The sequence below is a fragment of the Schistocerca americana genome, chromosome 3 (genome assembly GCF_021461395.2).
Source record: "Schistocerca americana isolate TAMUIC-IGC-003095 chromosome 3, iqSchAmer2.1, whole genome shotgun sequence".
NCBI classification, from domain to species: domain Eukaryota; kingdom Metazoa; phylum Arthropoda; class Insecta; order Orthoptera; family Acrididae; genus Schistocerca; species Schistocerca americana.
In genome coordinates this window covers 936,929,616-936,948,770 of record NC_060121.1, presented here as the reverse complement: position 1 = coordinate 936,948,770, position 19,155 = coordinate 936,929,616, and the positions used below count along the sequence as shown (strand labels likewise).

The following is a 19,155-nucleotide window of genomic DNA, read 5'->3' as shown; positions in this document are numbered from 1 at the left end:
ATAGGTAACTGATAAGTGAAAGAGGCGAATTAAGGAACAGAGTTAAAGTAGATGAAAGGAAGAAAACAGGGAAAATGTAGACAGCAGAAAGGAAATAGAAACACAACTAAAGAATGACTAGATTTTGATTCAGCTTCAAATACTGGCTTCTGGGCAAAAATGTGTAACAATAATAATAATAATGATAATAATAGTAATAATAACAGTGATAATAATAGTAATAGCAAAGAGAAAAATAGAAGGACCGTCTGAAGCGAGTGGAAAATAGTAAATAACACAAATAAATAATGAGACACTATCCACTAGGGTAGAGCAATGTAGGAAGGCCATTAGATAGAAAGACCATAGCGTAAAGTCGTGACAGCCACCCACCACATCTCTGAAGCGCGAGATATTGATATCAATAATAACATAATTTGATTTAAGTGCTGAAAATAATTGTGGTGCTGTTGACTGTATTTCAGAGGAAAGGATTCATCTGCTGAAATGAAAGACAGTCGCTACCTCTCATGCACACAATACAAGCAGCCCCTAAGACAAAATAATAGCGTATTTCCATTTCAAGCTTGATCCGCAGCCTTTTGGCTCTCAGCCAGTGGCTATTGATCACCCTTCTTGTGCAGAGAGCGATTAGCATTAGAGACGTTTGAGACTGATCAGTCCACAAATTATAGTTTTTAGTGTAGCAAACGAGTTGTTGGACGAGCCAAGTTTCCTCGTTTTTTCCGTAGAACTGCAAGTCGTGACTCACTGACCTCGGCGACCTTCGTGGCTAGGTTCCTTGTGGGGCGACTCCTGGGTGCTGGCTATTGTAACGTCATAGAGACGACCCACCACGCCTTTGCCTGGGGCAATGCAGGTGTCCTCTCCTGGTGACCACCCCGCGGGTATAAATTCGCAGAGCGCTATTCTGAGGGCATCAGTTGGCGGCGACGACAACAGAAGGCAACAACATGAAGGCTATCGTAAGTATTTCTTAATCTGTCTTCTGGGATATATATTTCAATGAAAGTGTTGTAGGTTATGTCAAGGTTTTGAATAATAATGTGTTGGTCTCGACCTATGTATCTTTCATAGACAAACTAGCTTTTAACGTTCTAGCTGGAATAATTGACTGTTGTACCACCAGTAGGCGTTAAAAGCATGTAATACAAGTTCGACCAGTGGACGCTTCAACATATTAATATCACCGCCCTAAATAATATCTAAAATGCATGAACATGGATATTCAGAGCGGTCATGTTGGCCGTACGTGTAAAGTGGTAAAGTCCCAGTTCAGCACAAATTTTCAGTGTCGTAATTCCCTTACACAGCTGATGGTTATTCACATTCTCAACTGTATTTTTCTTGTATTTCGCAACTGCTGTAGTCGCCGCTTTGCCTGTTCCTTCGGACAAGTAAACATTTCCGAAGGAACGTTGTATTGTTCTTAACAACACAGGCACTGAAATATAGGAATATCTAAAAGATTTCTCGTTTTCTCAAGTGGATGAGTTACGAATATTCCCATACTTTATAACTGAGGCTTTGCTGCATGGCATTGATACGTGGAACGAATTATAAATCACCAACAATGTATCTCCGTTAGCTCCTTATAGCCCATATCAAACAACCTTCGAAACAATATATTAAATTCCAAAGTGGCACACACTCCGCATTAGACTGAACGATTCATTCTGAAAGTAGGTCTTAACTTTTTTGTGTAGAAAGTGTAGACGCAAGTCATTTGCTCCCTGTTGGATTTTATTGATGTCAAAAACCAAAATAAAAGGCAACTTAATTATTTTCGGAAAAAAGTGAAATGAAGTACACCTAGGGCCAGCTGTACTACGAGTGTATAGGAGAACAAGATAGCTACCTAAGATGCCGAAATCTGTAGGTCGCCAAATGTTTAGGGGCAATCCAGGAAATTTCCACAAACTGGATTCGTCGGTTTAACCCATTAGCTAGTTCCTGGCCCCCTGTCCATTATCATACAAAAGCTTCTATCTTGTAGATATGCAAGCACCTGCCACTTCCCACCCCACTTAGGTGAAGAAGACCGCTCTGCTTAGAAATCTTTTGCAAAAATCTTGAAAGCGTTGTATAAAAATAGAAAGGACTTCCACCTACATATCTAGTCTGTCAACTGTTTGTCGTCGCACGAATATGTTTTTGGAAAAGAAAGTTACATTCGTTACTTTCCCATAAAATGTGAGGCGAGAGGGTATGGGAGAGAAGACTCATGGCTTAAGTATTTACATGGGGATAAATTATGATACAGACAAGGAGTAATGGTGCAAGTACGTAGCATAATATCCCTCCGCCAGTCTGCGTCCATGCCATGGTGCACGTTTAGAGCACACTTTCGCCTAAATGACGGCGTATTCGGCCTCGGGCATCTACCTGATGTAGTAACAAAGGTGATTCACTGTTTTAATGTAATATTTAGTCAAATTTTTCTGCTATATTTATCGGCAAAATCACAAAAAAGAATTTCCATACTCTTAGGATGGCCAACGACGAAGAAGTTATTGTAATATGGGGATCATAAAATAAAATATTGTAATATAGTGCTGAGGTCATTGTCGTCTGCTGAGACTCTGTTACTATAATACCCTATGGACTGTTCTCATCTCTAATCACAGAAACCCTTTTTGTTCCAGTGGTTTTGTGTGTGTGAGCATGCGTGCTTGTGTGTGTGTGTGTGTGTGTGTGTGTGTGTGTGTGTATGTGTGTGTGTGTAACTGTGTGTACAGGATGCCGCTGACTTCCCAGCGACATTGTTTTAGCGAGCAGTACTGCTACACGTGCTATCTCTGACCAGAGATATTGTCTCCCTGCAGGTACTCCTGTTCGTGGTGCTGGCTGTGGTGTGCGCCGCTCTGGCGGTGCCTGGCCCAGTGCCCTTCGCGCGCCCTGGCCCTATTCCAGTGGCTGCTGAGCCCAGAGAGACTCTCCGTGGCAGCGAGCAGTACTACTACTACCCCTATGTCTACGGATAAGCTTGGACCGAATCACCTCGAGCTGTTAATAATGGATTTATCGACTTGGCACTGAAATGAAAGCAAACATCTCCTGGCCATTTTCTCTCTGTCTGTTGTATTCTTAATGTTCTCAGTCACTCAATAAATTTCACTTATTCTATCACAATGGGTCCTTTTCTTTAAGAGGAATTAAGACATCAATTTCCCAATCCAGTTCCTACTCATTCTAATAAATTAAAAGCATCAGTTTGCTTTTTTTCTATAATATTACTTTTATTGTGTTAACCGGTTTTCGGCTTACAAGGCCATCTTCAGAAATTGTGGTGCTTTTCATTTATTATAATGTTGTTTTACCAAGAAACGACGGAAGATTCTGTTAACATCCTACTCATTCAGTTATTTCTAAAATTAAATTTCTTACTGATAATACAGAGCACACTGCAACAATGATTCTGTATCTAAAATAACTTACCTGTGTAATAATCCTTTGGTTGGATGAGAAAGAAACTTCTTTCTGTTAGTGTTAAAAATTTTCCCTCCAGTATATCTACAGACACAGCAATTAAATTTTTAAATTCTCTTTGTATGTTCTTCAACTCATTTATCTTTCTTCTAGCAATGACGTATCAATCAGATTCTAAAACACATACATTTTTTCACAATAGGATTCCAGATCTGCTTAATAGGACTGATTTATCTAAAGGAGTTCTGTGAATGAGTAATGAAACACCAAAACTGCTCCATCGTTACGTATGCTTTTTTGAAGCCCTGATCACACATCAGTCGCAACGCGTCTAGTGCCCGTGGTCTTCGCCAAGTTCTACCGATGAAGAAAAGTACAAGTTCTACGTGTAGCGATGAAATGTATGAAATAGGCACAATTTTCACGAGTTATTGACGTCAAGCATTCAACTGGTGAAAATTTTCCCCTGCAGCCAAATATGTGTAGTCTGCCATATTGAAAACAATGTGTTAGGCACCAATATCTAGATTTACCGATGACAACTCTTCTCAACTGTATGAGGGGCAGTTAAATGAAAAGGTCCATTTCCACGTACAGACTTTTTACTGGATGGAACTACATATAATGACCATAGCTATTGCGACACTTATCCCACCTTGGCGCGATATGATAAATGCTCTGGAAGAAGAACAACTACTTGGATTGAGTGTGGAACCACTCTCTCACAGCTTGCTGAACTCTTTGTCCTATCCATAGTGGTGCTGCCGGAGGTGTTTCTCGAGTGGCCCAAAAACGTGGAAATCGCAGGGACTCAAGTCAGAACCATACGCAGGCGGTCTAGCACTTCCCACTTCCACTACGCCAAAAGAGCCTGTGTTTGTTTGTTTAACAACATGAGGTCGGGCATTGTCATGCAATAATATGACTCCTATTTTGAGATTATCCTTGATTGCTAGTCGCAGCTGACAGAGAACGTCTCAGTACTTGTTGGTGTTTATTGTTTCTCCTTTGGGGATTAACTCCACTAACAATGGCCACTCTTCGCCTTAGAACACAGTCATCATGACCTTAGCAGTTGATGTTATGGAACGGATTTTCTCTGGTTTCGCGACCTTGCGTGCTTCAGCTGCATACTCTCACATCTGTATTTCGGTTGAAACAGTGGGCATATGGATTCATCTCCAGCAGTGATCTTGGAAACAAAATCGCCGCCCTGGTTCCGATATCGCATCAGATGGTTCATTGATATTACCATTCTACTGCGATGCCTTTCCACACACAAACATTTGGATACTGGTCAATCACAAACCTTCCGGTAACCAAGTCTATTGCGCAGAATGGTATGCACGCTGTCATGGGACACCTATACTTTAGCACTAGTGGCATCCAAGGTGACCCGTCTATCATTTTGAATGCATTTGTCACTAGCAGCAAATGTCTCATCAGGAATACGATTCATCGCCTGCCGGGATCACGCATAATCCGTCGGTGTCTCCCTGCCACCACGAAAACGCCGACACCGCTTACACACTGTTTTGTCTTAAATACACTTTGCACCATACACGTCATACATTCTCCTGTATGCATATATCCGCCGGATAGACACCTTCCACACAAAGAAAGCCTATCACACCCCACAGTTCTTCCGTGGTAGCGGTCGTCACTGGCACCTCCATTGGCGTATCTCACGGCTTCAAATGTTATCTGGAGGAGGAAAAGAACAGTGATAAGTAATCAACCTCTGCTAACGTGCCAGGTACACCCATGTGCAACAAACGTAACATTTATTATATCCTACACATAGCTTGGTATAAACATCATACAGGACAAACACGTTCACTGGATATCTGCAATTCGACCTTTTCATTTGATTGAACCTTGTTCGTTGTGGACACGTAGATAACATAAGTGCCCAAAGTATACGCTAACCGCAGAATTATACCACTCCTGTTTACGACCAGAGACTATCACACTATTTGGAAGTGACGTCGAAATGATTTGATACTTGATGTGGCAAACGCCATATTTATTTTGGCATATTCATCTATTTTGTACTGTAGCTTGCTGTCTGCTGTTTCAAGGAAACGGCGCGTTGAAGATTTATTTACAAACATGTCTCCTTTAAATCTCGCTTAATGGCGTATCTACCATATAAGCCTTCAAGAGATAAAATGATAACCGACATTAAAGTCAAAAATCGCTTTTTTGGGAGTAGTGTATTGGGTAAGGAGTGAATTACAGCTTCATGTCCCACTATATACTATTTTTTTATCATGTTAGCGTTTTTAAAACGTCCTGGAACTTTCTTACGGAAGTAGCACAAGTACGTTCTGGAATATTCTTTGTTATTTACGAACAAATGCGCGCTCTCTGAGGATTGAGTTTCTTTTTTCTGCCCTGTTAGAAAACGAAGGATAAAATAAATACTTAGTTGTTTATTTCCGAATACGCTGCGATTTCCAAGTGTGTGGTTACGAAGGAACCGAAGAGAACAGATTAAATGTTTGCTTGTGAAACGAGCAACAATAAAATTCATATCCTTCCTTGTCACAAATATTTGCCTTTTTATTTCCGAACCAAAAAATCATGAAGACACAGATACTTCACACGTTACAACAAATCAGAGGCACTTCTTGCTCATATATCTGTGTCGGTAATGACGCACGATGGTTAGTAGTAATACTGAAGTGGTTCGAAACTTTGGCAATGTCTTTTGCATCAAACGCAGATAGGCTTGCACCGCGCATAACCATATTTACCGCTGGCTTGTCAATGTTATGCTTGATTTCAGGGAAAGTACATTTCGACTCGTTAGGAAGTTCAATGTACTGAGACGTTGTCCTCTCTTTAGCTTTAGTAAACTTCCGCCAAAACATAATGATGTCCTAGCTAAATTGTATACATTCCAAAGCGTACAAGCTAAACCGACGATATATTGAAACATATCGACACGCTGGTATGGAATTCAACCTGGGCAGCGTCGATGTTATCCATGAAGCACTTTCTTGGAACAGCGCCAAACCCACCATCATATGGGACAGTTTCCTGCCTGTTTGCAGTGGGCTTAACGGATCATCCATCTGCCTATGCCTACGACAACGCGGGAATTTTCAGACTTAATTCTTGTCACAGTGTAGCTACACATTAAAAGTAGTGTACAACTGGCATGACTGCACATGTACGTACATCATGTCGGGGAAAACTTTGGTTTCCAGACCTATTTTTATTAGGATTATTTGCTTGCTGCATTTTCCTCTACTCGCCTCTTTTCATTTCCACCTATAAAAACCTGACACTCTGTGTACTGTAACAGAGTTGTGATTAATTTAATCAACCAAACTATTTGGATTGCAGCATGACGTTAGGGTACCGATAACGAAACTCCCCTTCCGGATTCCCAAATGGCTCTGAGCACTATGGGACTTAACATCTATGGTCATCAGTACCCTAGAACTTAGAACTACTTAAACCTAACTAACCTAAGGACATCACACAACACCTAGTCATCACGAGGCAGTCCGGGTTACCAGTAGATACACCATGTTTGGTGTTCCTGTAGGTTCCAGAAACAGTTGACGTCTTTTTCTGTTCCCATCAATCTCGATGACAATCGGGAGCAGCGGAGAAGCAAATGGCTTGCAAGTAGGCAGAGGGACTTTTATTTTTGCTGGAAGGTGCAAGTGGGCAGAAAGACATTTGTATTTGATGGAAGGTATATTATAAGTTCACGGTAACTTCGTGTTGCTCGTGCAGACCGCGGTATGGACATGGCGTAAGAAACTGCTCAGATAGCGATAACGTGACGTATGTTACATTTTGGAATGCTTAAACAGTGAGATATCGGTCGTATCTGGAATATCAGCTTTAATGCTAAAGGAGTATCTAGTACTATAAGAAAGTTTGGATGTATTAAAATGAGTGTTCATCCCATTGGGAACATGTAACTTACTCCAACGAACAAGTAATACTTATTTCAAGTGACTCTATTGTTTTTAACGATTTCGAAGTTAGGAAATTACATTCTGTTTAGAACACATGTTAGTTTGGGGCACGTCGTTTAAATTTAACTATGGTATGTGAACCTGGCATGCAACTGTTAAACCTGCCCTGACCGACAGGTGGAAGGATATTTGCGTGAAGTTCTTTCTTATGTTGTTCATAATGATTCTTAATTGTAATTTAAAAAAAGCCAAATGTAGTGCTTATCAGAATAAGACCTCTCAGTCTGTCATTTACTTGTGTTTAGTTAGAGTGTAATTACGTTTCTTGCTTGTGATACTGATCTCTTAATTGCGATGAGATTTCTGACGAGGTGGTGTAATTACTGTGCTCTGATGCATATTTTCGCATGACAGACTGGGAATATGTACACGTATGTAAACGCACATTGTTCATCCTTGAGCCGAAAAAGTATTTTATTTGTAAATGTCTTACTTGCTGAAAGCAAAGTACGGAGTAGGATATAAAATAAGTATTAGTACAATAAAGCGTAGATGTTAAGTACTAATTTAGCTTAATTAATAATTACTGCAAGGACAGTATGCATTGTAGTCACATAATTTTACACACAATCTGACTTTTGCTGTGATATGAGGACTGCGATCTCTAATGTGTTACATAGTGAGGGTTCGATGCAAATCGATCCAGTCTGCATTCGCTGATTGATACGCAGCACTGACAGTTTGGAACGCTTGTGGACTGGAAGTCAGCTTAGGTAATGGTTTAAGGACAGAGACTACAGCAGTGTATGCAGTGACTGTGATAAATCATTTATCTCTCACTTGCAAGACGGTCTTTGTTAGAAGTTCTGTCACTGTGTGGGTGATGAGTGCCGTTGTTCTCATGAACAAAAAACTTGCCGCACTAGCATCTGCGGAGTGTTATCTACATCTACATCTGCACTCTGTGAAATACTGTGAAGTTTATGGCAGAGAGTAAGTACCGGGTACCAGTTATTAGAGTTTTTTTGCCATTCCATTCCGCATAAAGTTCTATAAGAATGATTGTAAAAAGCCTCCGTGTGTGCTGTTATTAATGTTACCTGATGCTGACGACCCCTAAGAGAGTGATACGTAAAGGATTCTAGCATATTTTTAGAGTCATAATTTAAAGCTAGTTCTCGAAACAGTTTAAGTAGGCTTTCTCTATATAGTTCATATCTACGAGCTCCAAGAGCTTGCCGGTTCAGTTTGTTCAGTATCCCTGCGACAGTCTACCACTGATCAAACGAATCTATGACCACTCGTGTCGTCCTTCTCTGTATACGTTCCGTATCCATTGTGACTCCTGTTTGGTACGATTTGCACGACCTTGAAAAATATTCTAAGATAGATCACATGAATGACATGTAAGCGGTCTCCTTTGTAGATTGATTTCATTTCCCCAGTATTCTTACAATAAAACGAAGTCTACAACCTCCTCTATCCAGGACCGAGCCTATGTGGTCTTTCCATTTCACGTCCTTACAAGGGTCACACCCAGATATTTGTATGCGTTGACGCATTCCAACTGTGACTCATTGGTGTTACAGAATACTACAATTTTTGTTTTGTGAAGTGCATAATTTTACGTTTATAGACATTTAAAGCTAACTTTCCAATCTTTGCACCACTCTGAAGTCTTATCAAGATCTAATTGTAAGCAATTTCTTCTAGATAGTACTTAATTATTGATAACAGCATCATCTGCAAAAAGTGCAATGTTGCTATTAACACTGCCCACAAGGTCTTTAACAGAGAGCATGAACTGCAAAGGCACCAAAACACTTCCCTGAGGCACACCAGACGACACGTCTACATCTGTGGATGACTTTTCATCCAAGACAGCATACTGTGTCCTTCCTACAAAAAAATCCTTAATCCAGAAATAAATTTCGCTTGACACACCATTCGATCATACATTTGATAATGAGCGTGGATGTGGCACTGAGTCAAAAACTTCTCTGAAATCAAGAAATTCTGCATCCACCTGACTGTCTTGACTCAAAGCTTTCAGTATGTTATCTGAGAAAAGTTCTAATTGAGTTCCACAGAATCAATGTTTTCGGAATCCATGATGGTTGGCGCGAAGGAAGTCATTTTCTTCGAGATATTTCTTTATATTTGAGCTCAGAATATGCTCTAATATTCTACAACAAATTGATCTCTAGGATACTGGTCAGTAGTTTTGTGGATCACTTCTAGCAATCCTTCTTCTTAGGATGTAACCTCTGTTTTCATCCAATTACTGGGCACGTTTTTTTTGTTCGAAGGATCTACGACAGATTCTAGTTGAAAGAGAGGCTAATTCCACCGCAAATTCAGTTTAGAGCCTGTTAGCGATTCCACAGAGCCCTGAATCTTTCATCAGTTTTATCGATTTCAGGTGTTTGTCAACACCACTGACGATATCACTTATTTCACTGGTACTTTAAGGGAATAAAACTGGGGTAATTTTCCTTTGTGAAGGGACATTTGAAAACGGAGTGAATCATTTATGCTTCTGGTTTGCTACCCTCAATTTCAGTTCCAGTGTCATCGACGAGCGACTCGCCACTAACTTTTCTGCTACTAACGAACTTTGCATACGATCATAATTTTTTTGGGTTTTGTGAAAAATCATATGACAGTATTCTCCTAAGACAACCATTAAAAACTTCACGCATTTCTCTCTTGACACTCAATGGCATTTTATTCAACACCTCTCTATCTATAGCCCTGTGCTTTGTTTTACACTCTACAGTAGTCACTTTCCCTCATAAGTTTTTTATTGCACGCTGTATATAGCTTATATATTTTTGTACTTGTTACAGTTGCTCTTTATACTTTGGTAATCATTGTGGGCGGTTTTGATGTGGACATCCTCAAAGAGAACAGGTCTATTTGTTGCATAAGATCTAATACATTTCAGTGATGAGAGGGGTTCTCAACTATCTGTTCTAAGCAATTTTCAAAGAAGGTATTCAGTAATGTATCATTGGTCTATCGTTTCGGTATACACTTAAGGTTTCCCCAAAAATCGTACTGCTGTTAACTCCAGGTTTCAACAAGCTGTGGAAATACAAAAACACGCGAATAGTTTGAACAAGAACGAGGAAAGCCTTAAGGTAAGCGGATCCTGGCTTCCTGTATTGCAGCGAACGACCGTCGCAGGTAGCAAGAGGAGAAACGCACCGGAAATGACCGCGGAGAAGCCCTCGGACGTTGGCGCGCCAGGTACATATAGTCTGCGCCCGCGAGCTCGGCTCCAGTTCACCACCGGCAATGGAGGGTGAAGCTTTGACAATGCCAGCCACTCGTGCTGGCGAAACGTCAGAAAAATCATTAGATGAACGTCGGCCGAAGAACCCGAGACAGAAGCCAGTAGGCAGTTTGTCAACAAGTGGCCACGAAAGCCTCAACAATTTTGGAATCTTTGTATACATAGTATTATGTGAGCTTCACTGCTTTTCATAGTTCTTTAAACTCTGGCATTTTGTTGCGAATGCTTCGGCTGTTGACTGCTAGAATATTAAAGCTATCACGTGTGGTGATTTGAGGTTGGGGTATCATTCCTCTGGATGTTACGCTAGTACTTCTGGGTCTCCTACAGCTGTCGTTTTCTCGTTATTTGGACTTTTCGTAAATGTGTCTTTTAATTTCTTTCTTTAATCATCAGTCTTCCGGCGGGTTTCATGCAGCCCGCCACCAATACCACTACTTTTATGTGCCAACCTCTCCATCTCATAGCAGAACTTGTGACTTGTGTCCCTAGTTATTTATGGGATGTATTCCAGTCTTTATCTTCCCGTACAGTTTCCATATATTCCTTTCCTAGCCGATTTTGTGGATAAGCACTTCGTCCCTTACCTTATCAGAACGTAATTTTCAGTATTCATTTGTAGCACCACATGTCAAATGCTTCGATTCTCTTCTGCTCCGTGTTTCCTACAGTCCACGCTTCAGTACCATACAAAGCTTCACTCCAAATATATAGTCTCAGAAATATCTTCTTCATATTACGACCTGCGTTTTACACTGTCACATATGTCTTGGCAAGTAATTCCGTTTTTGCCAGAGCTGGTGATCCTTGCTCGGTCTATCATTGTTTATTTTGCTGCCTAGGGAGCAGATCCCCTTAACATAACCTACTTCGTGATCATCAGTGTTCTAATGCCAAGTTTCTCGCTGTTCTCATTTCTGCTATACCTCATTACTTTCGTCTTCCTTCGATTTATTCTTGAATCATATTCTGTACTCATTACACTCTTCATTCCATTCAATAGATCCTGTAATTCTTCTTAAGCAACGCAACGGGCTTCTCACCTTATGAGAACATGAGAGACTGCAAACCTAAGTTTCCGATAACCGAGATTATTGAATTCCGACAGAGCGCAGCATTGACGGTTGCTGTAAGAGAGAAAGTCGTACAGAAGTGGAAGGAAAATAAGTATACGAAAGAAAAGACGACAGGATGGTCGGTATAAAGTTCTTAGAGGAAATAGTTAACTTAGAAATATACTATTGTTTAAGCCTTTCTCATTTCATCAGTACCGTGTCACAATGACTGAGATAATAATAATAATAAACTCATGGACTGAAACGTAACAAAGGAAATTAATCAAATCCTTACAGAAATATGGATTACGGATAAAATCCACAGGAGGAGGAAAGCACTCTGCAAACAAATCGCGACAAGACAGACTTAAATACTAACGTTTATCATTATTACCCGTCATTAACAAAATTCTCTCCAAGGCCTACAAGCTGAAACAAAGATAGGTGAATTCCAAGCAGGCTCAAGAAAAACCACGAAAACTGGCGTTGAGACAGGTGAACAGCAGTGTAGCCATATTTGTAGACTTTAAGGAGACTTACGACTCCACAGAGAGGACACACTAGAAGAGTATGGAACAAACGGAAGAACTAGGGCACTCTTACGGTATACAATCAAAGACACCACATCCAAATTAAAATTTTTGGGAGAAGTTTTAGTACTATTCGGAACAAACGCAGAAGTCAGAAAATGAGATTGATTTTCTGCCTTTATTCAAAAAGAATGTGGACAAAACTGTCAGACAATGGAAAGAAAAAGTAAAAGAGATTCAGTTAGGAAGAACACATACAAAGAAAACAATAATAAAATGCCTGTCATTTACACATGACCTTGTAATACTCTCAACAACAGATCACATGGGATGGAACAATCACAAGAAATTTCTGCCAAAACAGGTGTACAGATATCATAGAGAAAACTCGATATATGGAGAGAAAAAGTCATGAACAAAAAATTAGGAAAGGTCAAAGAGTGGAAAAATTCAAGTATCTAGGGGAATATGATGAATACAAATAGGAGGTAGAAAAACACATCCAACACAGAAAGAACAGAAGAGACAAACTCACCTGGACACGCTACAATAAACTACTACGATAAAACAAACACGAATACCATAAAATAAATTACACTAAAACAAAAGAAAAGGCCAATTAAGGCGCTAAAATAAAATTTTAAAGCACAGATATTTTCAAAAATTGCAGACAACCGTTCTGCAGACAAACATGCATGTAGAGTGGATAATAACAAACGAGGATTTTCAAGACTTAAAGGAAGCAGGAATCAATAGGGGACTAACAAATTAAAGAGGCAAATTCAGAAACAAAATTAACGTGCACCAAATTTGAAATATTTGGTAGGAAGAAAACGAGGAAGAAATATAAACAGAAAGAGGGAAACAGAAACACAGTTAAAGGTTGAAGAGATTTTGGGAAGAGAAAAATGAGGAAACAAGACAAAATTGAATTATCACATAACATTCAAGTTCAATCACTGTCATAAGGACAAAACTGTGTAATAATAACAATAGTAATAATAATAACAATGATGTAATACTAATAGTAAAGTGAAAAATTGGAAGACAATATGGAACGAAGGGAAGATATTACATCCCCAAAAGAAATAAAAAGAGGCATCTACTAGGGAAAAGGACCATAGGAGGACCATTAGGCAGATAGATCACTGTGTGAAGTCGTAACGCCAGCCGACCACTTAATCCCTGAAGTGCGAGGTAATGGCAGCAATAATAATGAAATTCGATTTAAAAGCTAAACATATTCATTGTGTTATTGGACGCAGCTCAGCATAAAGGATTCATCGGTTCAAATGAAGGGCAATGGGTATCTCTTATCCACACAGTAAAAGCAGCCACCAGCTCAGAGTTCTCATTTTAAGCTGGATCCATCATCTTTTGACTCTCACCCTGTACCTATAGAGTTTCCTCCTTATGGTGAGGCCAATTAAAATGAAATACGATGGAAAATGACCTGAAAGTATCAATGCATAGATTATAATGTTTAGAATAACAAAAGACTCGTCGCACTAGCCAGCTTTTCTCGTTTTTCCCGTAGAACTGCAAGTCCCGACTGACTGACGTTGGTTGCTAGGTCCCTTGTGGGGCGACACCTGGGTGCTAGCTATTGTAACGTCATAGGGTCGACCCACCACGCCTTTGCGTGGGGCAATGCAGGTTCCCTCTCTCGGTGACCACCCTGCGGGTATAAATTCGCAGGGCTGCGTTCTGAGGGCATCAGTTGGCAGCGACGACAACAGATGGCAACAACATGAAGGCTATCGTAAGTATTTCTTCGTCTGTCTTCTGGGATATTCCATTGAGAACGTTGTAGGCTGTTCCAAAGTCTTGAACAAGATTGTGTTTGCTCGTCCTACATATCTTTCATACATAAAATGCTTTTTAATGTTCTACCAGTAATAACTGATTCTTATATCACCGGTGGCCACTAAAAGCATATGATGTCATAAGTTGGACCAGCGAACACTTCGTCGCAAATAATATGTAGAAGACTTCTCGTTTTCTAAAGTGGATGTACTACAAAGATTCTGATACTTTATGATGGTCACATGCCACTCATATATGGCATCAATTCTATGTTGCCAGCAAGATCTCTCAGCTTCCTACAGCTCACATCAAAAATTTTTCGGAACAATATGTGAGTAATCTGGCAGGAAATTTCAAAATCGCGTACAGAGTGAACGATTTTTTCTGAAAGTAGGTACTAACTTTTTTGAATACTACGTACAGATGCAAGTCACTTGCAAGATATTAGATTTCATTGATATCACGAACCGTAATAACAGGTAATGTAATAATTTTGGGAAAAAAGTGTTAAATGAGCTACAGCTAGCAATTATGTAGATAAACTAGCTGTCCACCTTAGGTCCCGATAAATGTAGGTTGCTAAATGTTTAGTGGGAATCCAGGAAATTTGTGCAAACTGGATTCGTCAGTTGCCCTAGTAGTTAGTTCCTAGCCTCCTGGCCATTATAATATAAAAGCTTATCTATTGTAGCCTCCCAGGCACCAGCCTCTTGATGCTCAACTTAAGCGTGTAGAAGAGCGCTCCGACAAAAACTTTGTACTAAAATATTGAAAGAGTTGTATACAAATAAAAAGTACTTTCCACTAAATGTCTAGTCTGACAACTGTTTGCCGTCGAACTAATATCTTTTTGATACAAAAAATTTGCATACGTTACTTTCCAATAAGATGTAAGCGAGGAGAGGGAAGAAGAGTCAAGTCTTAGAGACTAACACAGGGATAAATTATGATACAGCCGAAGAGCAAAGGTAGAAGCAGGTATGTGGTCAGGAGGTATTCTAATGTATGTATAAGTACCACAAGATACGTTTCCAGAAAACAATGTGGCAATATGATAAGCCAAAAGAACATGAGCACTTGCTTAATAGCGTGTTGGTGCATCTCTGGAACGCAGTATAGTAGCAGTTCTGCGTGGCATGGCTGGTGCAATTCCTTGAAAGGGTTCCCAAAGTTATGTTGCACCAGATGTCTACAAACAGGTTACTAAATTCTCCTAAATAGCGGGTCTGGTATTTGTGGGTGGAGATGTGGTTAATAAAAAGCGACTTGAAAATGGCAAGGGCGTTACCTACCGAAATATTGGTGTTTGACGAAATTGCCTAAACTTATTTAGAGGCATACGCCAGGAGAAGCTAAAAGTTCACACTGTTTTGTGTATCCCATTTCTGACCTTAAATTATCTTTTTTCCACGAGGGTGGCGCACGATACCCAGAATCACTCGGAAGCAGTAAGCAGTAGTATACATCATATCTCTGCCCAGAGACGCTCTTCTTTCGCAGCTCTTCCTATATGACTACTAGTAAAGGTTACAACACTCAGTCGCAAATATGTTTTGTTGCAATTTCAGATTTAGATCATTGTATGACCATCTTCAGAGCAGTAAATGTAAGTTAAATCATTAAAACTGCACATAATAGAGCAACACAGTGACCGGAACCTTGTCTGGAACGAACATTATTTTCGACTGATTGCTGTACCCTTTACTATCTGAAGTAAGTACAATCGTTATTCACACCTGTTTTCACATAGAGTCAAATCTTCCTTTTTGTGATACTGCCTATGGTATGTGTAGGCTTAGCTGTGCTTAATGAGCACAGGCAGAGGTTCTGTGAAAATTTATTGCACTTCTAGTGATTTCTATCTAGACCGCATGCCAAGTTACGGTTGTTCGAGTGAGTCACACAAAGATCTTCGCTCTTAATTTCGTGCCTAACAACATCATAGCAGACAAAGCAACGCAGAACAAAATGGATCTGTCACACTGGATGTTTCAGACTTCTGGAGAGGGACAAATATGAAACATATCGACCTTAGTGTCAGTTTAAAACAATTTACCTGACAGGGACTAGAACCTAAGACTATTACCTTTCGAAACTAGAGCAAAAACCGATGGTCTTTCTGCAGTATCATTCTAGAACTCGAGTGTAATCGGCGAATTGAGGGATTAGAAAAACCATTCTCCAACATTTCCACTTATTCTTTCTAATTTCGGGTCATAAAAATGCCTTGAGATGTAGCGAAACCAATTAATTAATTGCTATATTATGCAAATGTTTAAATAGGTGTGACTGGTCAACCGAGTGGTCTCAAACATATAGACATCTCTTGAACGATATTATTCGGACATGCCATAACTCATGGTAACTTTTTCCCCTGAACAATGTAAATACTCATTAACTAGAAACCATTATTGACATGTAAGAAACATCTACCTCGCACTCTTAATCGACGTACATATTTGCATACTTGGCCTCTGAACTGATGTGTTGCTTAACAAGATTTATGTGTCCATTAAGCGCCACACTCTCAGTTTCAGAGAGATACAACGTATTCATCTCTGTACACCTAGAGGTATTGTACTAATGATAAGTGTTTAACATATAACAAGGAAATAATAAAAAAGGGTTGCAAAATTTTTACGTGTCCATATTGATGATAATTTATGCTGGAAAACCCCATTTTGGAATTGCAAAACAAGTCACATTTACACTTCGAACACTGCAAAGTACACTGATATACTTTGCATATTTTCAGTCAACAGTCAATAATGTCAGATGGAATATTGTTCTGCGCAATTCGTGTTTAAAAAGCAAAAGTTTTCATTGCTCAAAAAGTCGTGTAAGAATAATATGTGGTACTCACCCACGATCATCTTGTCGACATCTGTTTAAGGAGTTAGGCATACTGACTACTGCTTCGCAATTCATTTATTCTCTCATGATGTTTGTTGTAAATAACCCACTGCAGTTTGAAAAGGAATAGCACTGTGCACAATTACAATACTGTGAGAAAAAATGTCATTCATTAATCTGCTTTAAGGTTATATTTACCAAAAAAAGGGTGCACAATGCTGCACCCAAAATATTTCATCTCTGATGTGGTGAGACACAAGTAAAATTTACATAAAAACTGAAAACGTTTGTCTTTGACAACACCTTATACACTGTAAAACAACTTATGTTTTTTTTTTAATGTATGAAAGTTGGTGGGCATGAATTAATGTCTCACATCTTTATATTAAAATAATGGTCAGCATGTAGCCCTATATATAAATTAAATTGTTATTTGAATGAAAAACGATTCTTTCCAATGCATTACGATTTCACATGCAAATTATCCAGGGAACCTAAGACATGTATTGCAAATATATCAAGGTATTTCTGTCACGTTTACACTAAATATCGAGTTTTCAGGAAGATGATCTGCAGTATTGGGTTCTAAATGCCAGTTTTGACTAAAGAGAGACTTGTGCAACCTGATAATAATGCATTTCGAGAATATTGTTGTAAATGGTTGTCCATTTCCTGTAGGATGTCCACAACGACTGCAATTCATTACTCTAATGTAGTATCTACGTCATATTTTTCTGTTACTATTGATTGACAAACTAAAAAAGAAATATTTATATATTCCTACCAAATCACACTAAGAGTTTATTATTATGTGAAGATTCATGAAATTAAATAGTGTAAATATTGTAATAAATGAAAAGCACCAGTTTGCTTTTGTTCTACAATATTACTTTTATTCTTAACCGGTTTTTGGCTTACAAAGCCATCTTCAGACATTTACTCAGTAAATGTGTGTGGCCATACTCAGTAAATGTCTGAAGATGGCCTTGTAAGCCGAAAACCGGTTAACAATAATAGTAGTATTGTAGAACAAAAGCAACCAGGTGCTTTTCATTTATTATATTGTTGTTCTACCAAGAAAAGACGGAAGATTCTGTTAATATATAAATATTGTGCTGAGTCATATTTCGGTGCTTACACACTGGTACTGTCAGTGTCATAAGATTTATAATCAGAAATAAAATAATAATCCTTAATTACCTACAGACACAAGGAAATTTCTCGCCTAACTACAATATAGTCATCAATACACACGACGCTGAAATTCTACTTTCAGAGATCCGAGTACCACACCCAGATGCTATAGCATTCGCTGAGTACTATTACATATTTTGTATCTAACCATAGATATTCTTTTTACTCTGGTGGTGTTTGTTTGTTTGTTCGTTTGTGTGTGTGTGTGTGTGTGTGTGTGTGTGTGTGGCCACACCCATGCCCTGTGGAGGCTACAGCTGGCCCGAGAGAGACACTTTGGCAGCTAGCAGTACTGCTACATGTACTATCTCAGATCAGAGATACTGTCTCTCCACAGGTATACCTTTTAGTGGTGCTGGCTGTGGTGTGTACAGCCCTGGCGGTGCCTGGCCCAGCGCCCTTCCCGCGCCCTGGCCCTATTCAAGTGGCTGCTGAGCCCAGAGAGACTCTCCGTGGCAGCGAACAGTACTACTACTACTACCCCTATGTCTATGGATAAACTTGGATCGAATCACCTCGAGCTGTTAATAATGGATTTATCGACTTGGCACTGAAATGAAACTTCTCCTGGCCATTTTCTCCATGTTTGTTATATTCTTAATGTTCTCACTCACCCAATAAATTTCATTTCTTCTTTCACAATGTGTCCTTTTCTTTAAGAGGAATTAACATATCAATTACCCTATCCAGTTCCTACTCATTCAGTTATTTCTAAAATTAAATTTCTTACTGGTAAAACAGAGCACGCTGCAACAATGGTTCTGTGTCTAAAATGACTTATCTGTGTAATAATCGTCTAGTTCAATGAAAAAAGTGTTCTTCCTGCTAATGTCAACAACTTTCCCTCCAGTATAGACTATGTGTAGACAGAATAATTAATTTTTTATTCTTTTTGCATGTTGTTCAGTTCATTTAGTTTTCTTCTAGCAACGTTCAACAGCCACTCCAGCACTGTTGACAGTCGCCACACATGCAACCATGGGACAACTGCCTGGTGATCGATCATATGCTAAGATGCAAAAATTCTTCAGAACAGGATTCCAGATCTG

The 19,155-nt window shown here is 39.4% G+C and overlaps 1 long non-coding RNA gene across 2 annotated transcripts; it reads left to right on the top strand.

Annotated features, from left to right (window-relative positions):
• The first annotated feature begins 912 nt into the window (after window positions 1-912).
• Window positions 913-18,748, top strand: LOC124607129. 2 transcript variants are annotated; one of them, XR_006978779.1, is made up of 2 exons: window positions 913-965; window positions 2,826-3,132. It is a non-coding gene; the product is annotated as an uncharacterized LOC124607129 (long non-coding RNA). The 2 variants fall into 2 exon arrangements; XR_006978780.1 differs by lacking the exon at window positions 2,826-3,132 and adding an exon at window positions 18,444-18,748 and having other exon boundaries at window positions 930-965.
• The last annotated feature ends 407 nt before the right edge of the window (window positions 18,749-19,155 follow it).